The 4177-nt window shown below is 44.2% G+C and overlaps 1 pseudogene; it reads left to right on the top strand.

Annotated features, from left to right (window-relative positions):
- Nucleotides 1-1084: 1084 nt before the first annotated feature.
- LOC136129523 (AN1-type zinc finger protein 6 pseudogene) lies at nucleotides 1085-4177 on the top strand (annotated as a pseudogene).

Genomic DNA, 4177 nt, shown 5'->3' with positions numbered 1-4177 from the left:
AGGTTTTCTATCTCAAGTTTAGTGGCTGAAAAGCTTCCTGGGATTTTTCTGCTGTTGAAAAAGTGACTACTCTTTTATTAAGTGACAAGTGATCTCACATTTGTCCAAGAAAAAAAAATCCAGATCAATATGTTTAATTAAGGTACTTTTCGCCTTAAAAAATCACAACGTCATGATTAAACTCTGTTTTCATGTTAGAGTCTTACTCAAATTCTCAAAAACATGTCATAAATAAGAATGAGTCTGAAGGTATTCCAGGATGTCATGCATGTTTTACTCATAAAAATGTGAAGGTATCTAAGAGTGAAGTTTTTCCATTATCTGTATAGAAAGGCTTTAAAAGAACGGAAACACTCAGATGGGAATATGCTATCTGAGAAGAGGGAGAAAATATTTTTGATGCCATGTTTTTCTCTTGAAAATACCATTTAGTTTTAAGCAAAATAATTGAAATCGAACACTTAAGGATGCAGAAACCTAAAATTCTTTACATATGACCATTTTGGGAAATTTTTCTGAACGAGTAAAGGAAAGAAGGCTTTTTCTTTTTATTTATTTTTTGCGGTACGCGGGCCTCTCACTGTTGTGGCCTCTCCCGTTGCGGAGCACAGGCTCCAGACGCGCAGGCCCAGCGGCCGTGGCTCACGGGCCCAGCCGCTCCGCGGCATGTGGGATCCTCCCAAACGGGGGGCACGAACCCGTGTCCCCTGCATTGGCAGGCGGGCTCTCAACCACTGCGCCACCAGGGAAGCCCGACTTTTTCTTTTTGACCTCCCTTTTAAGCCCAAGAAAAAACAGTGGGTGTCTCCGTTCAATATGGCGTTTTCTGTGTCAGTTTTCACCTTGAGCAACACGCAAGTCTACACATGCAGTCAATGAAAATGATAAACAGAATGAAATTTCAAGAATTAAGAAAATTTAGCGCTAGCCTTCTCATTCCTGCAATATTGGAGATGGGAGAAAAGTTGAAACTAAGTTCGGAGCCGTGAGGCCTTCCTTCCTCACGTAGAGCAATAACCCCATTCTGTGTATTATTTCATTTATTTATCACGTACTAGAGGCAGGCATATCCCACCTCCGTTATATGGGTGAGGAAAGGGATTTAGAGCGCTCAGGCACTTTGCTCAAAAGCCCCAAGCAAGTGAGAGGCAGATTCAGGCATTACAGGATATCTGATCCCAAAGCACACCATCGTCATCTTTCCCCAAATCCTCCTCTACCATCCCTTCTAAAATACAGTTTAAGTGTACTTACCAAGCCTGGATGCTCAGCTCACAGCTTGCATCATTTCCTTCCACCGGCGTGTTGCTTAGATCTGGAAGCTCTTCCCCGAGGCAAACCACCGTCTGCTGCAAGTCCCTTCCAGTTGCCTAGGAGCATTCCACGTCCCCACTTCTTTCCTGAGCAGCTGGGGCTCATCTACCTTCACAACACCTGTAGCCACTAGCTGCCTTTTCAACAACACAGGCTGTCAGCAGAAAGCTCTCCACAGAACTTCAGTCTCTGGCTAGAAGTATGGGTACATGCCGTTTTAAAGAAAACTCTCTTTGAAGGTATTGAACGACCTTTCAGTGAAAGGTGAATGTCCCTGAACATAAGTGAAATGTTTTCAATTAGCATTACATTGGAAAATATACCTAGCGCTTACTCTACCCCTTGCCTTTTCTTTCAACTGAAATCTTGGCCTAGATTTATCGTTTTCTCTCTCTTTGAGATCATTTCATTACTACATAATGAATCTCCCGAGCTATGGCAGGAGGCAACGAGAATTTTTTACCCCCCATTCTGCATTCCTTAGCATCTCCTCTTATAGAAGCGGAAAAACCCAAGGAGAGAATGGCTTTCTCTCCTACAGAAAGGGCCTAGTCAGGTGTTGCAAATTTAGACAAACGTGCTTAATTTCGCAAGTAAGAAAGCTTTTTTTTTTTTTTCATATGGTAGCAGTAGCCAAAGAAATCTCCTTTGACACTTCCAGGGCCAGCAGGACTTTGTCACTCACGGGCAGTGGTCCTGGCAGATGAAGGTAACCCGCTCTGGGTAAGGACACTAAACTAAGTACCGTTCTCGAAATGCGGCTTCTGGACACTCTTCCCATGATTTCCTTTTTTCTTTTCTCCTTTATTGGAGTATAATTGCTTTACAGTGTTGTGTTAGTTGCTGCTTTATAACAAAGTGAATCAGCTATACATATACATATACCCCAATATCCCCTCCCTCTTGCATCTCCCTCCCACCCTCCCTGTCACACCCCTCAAGGTGGTCACAAAGCACCGAGCTGATCTCCCTGTGCTATGCAGCTGCTTCCCGCTAGCTATCTGTTTTACATTTGGTAGTGTATATATGTGCATGCCACTGTCTCACTTCGTCCCAGCTTACCCTTCCCCCTCCCCGTGTCCTCAAGTCCATTCTCTACGTCTGCGTCTTTATTCCTGCCCTGCCCCTAGGTTCTTCAGAACCTTTTTTTTTTTTGATTCTATATATATCTGTTAGCATACGGTATTTGTTTTTCTCTTTCTGACTTACTCCTCTCTGTATGACGGTCCCATGATTTTCTTTTGCTCAACACATTCCCCTCTCCCAAGCCTCTCTAAAAACTCTCAGCCCCTCATGTTCTTCAGTCTAACATCTAGAACCTTCTCTGTAGCCAAACGAGCTCTACCAGGCCAAGGGACCCAGTTTTCAACTTAATTACCATAATTCGTGAGGAACAAGTATGAGGTCATGAATAGGCCTTATTGATTAAGGCAGAAGCAGTGAAGCTTTTAGTCTGAGATTTAACATCTTTCTGAATAACATTCTCTGAATAGTATTACAGGCTTTGACTGTGGCAACATTTTGAGCTATCCGCCATTTGGATCTTGTTTTGAGAGAATAAGGATTGCAACCAGCAGAGGCTGAGTGCCTGACATGTGCCCAGTATTTTGCTAAAAGCTCTATAAACATTACCTTAGTTCTCACAACTACTTGAGCATATATTCTACAATATCGTTCTCATCCTCAACTTACTCTGTAAGTCCTTTCCTTTGCTTTATAGCTTGCATGTAACCTCCTGGAGACGAGACATCTTGTCCCAAGACCAGTATCTGAAACTCTGGAAGAATTAATGAACTACCCTTTGAGGTTTAATACTGTCATCCTGTGTATTTTACAAGTAACCCTTGAAGAATAATTGAGCATTTAAAACCCAATAATCAGGTCAGCGCCGGTGCCGGCCATTCCCGGTGCTCTCCCCCGCGGTCGCGGCACAGGCCAAACAACCAAACAGAAAAGTTTAATAAACAGCAGGCGGAGGGGCTGGAGGTGGCGGCCGGGCCCGAGCGAGCAGGAGTTCGGTGGCCTCACCTGTCCTCATTCACCAGCGGAGACCGGCGGCAGCAGGCAGCGCGTCAGGCGGAGAGAGCCGCCGCCAGCCCAAGCAACAGCAGGAAAGACAACCTGACATAGGGAAGTGGGGACTGCTATACAGAGAGAGAACTACAAAGCATCCTCAGTGCAGGAGGAACCCTAATCCAAAGCCCCTATACTTTTATCAGAGTGCGCAACAGAGGAACATAGCTCAAGAAACTAACCAGAGCCAAGTGCCTATACTTTGTTCCACTGGCTGCAGATTTTATGGAAACCCTCGTACAAATGGCATGTGTTCAATATGTTATAAAGAACATCTTCAGAGACAGAATAGTAGTAACGGTAGAATAAGCCCACCTGCACCTTCTGTCAGTAGTCTGAGTCTTCACCAGTTCAGGGCACAGATGGCAGTGTCCCAGAAGCTCAGTTGGCATTAGACTCTACATCTTCATCTATGCAGCCAAGCCCTGTACCCAATCAGTCACTCTTATCAGAATCTGTAGCATCTTCCCAAGTGGACAGCACATCTGTGAACAAAGCAATACCTGCAAAAGAAGACCTGCAAGCTTCAGGATCAGAAACCGCACAGCAGTCATCTGAAGAGCAAAGTACATCTCTTGAAAAACCAAAACAAAAAAAGAATCGCTGTTTCATGTGCAGGAAGAAAGTGGGACTTACTGGGTTTGAATGCCGGTGTGGAAATGTTTACTGTGGTGTACGCCGTTACTCAGATGTGTTACACAATTGCTCTTACAATTACAAAGCTGATGCTGCTGAGAAAATCAGAAAAGAAAATCCAGTAGTTGTTGGTGAAAAGATGCAGAAGATTTGA

The sequence above is a fragment of the Phocoena phocoena genome, chromosome 10 (assembly GCF_963924675.1).
Source record: "Phocoena phocoena chromosome 10, mPhoPho1.1, whole genome shotgun sequence".
Classification (NCBI taxonomy): domain Eukaryota; kingdom Metazoa; phylum Chordata; class Mammalia; order Artiodactyla; family Phocoenidae; genus Phocoena; species Phocoena phocoena.
The sequence above is the reverse complement of the archived record's forward strand: the minus strand, read 5'-3'. Positions and strand labels throughout refer to the sequence as shown.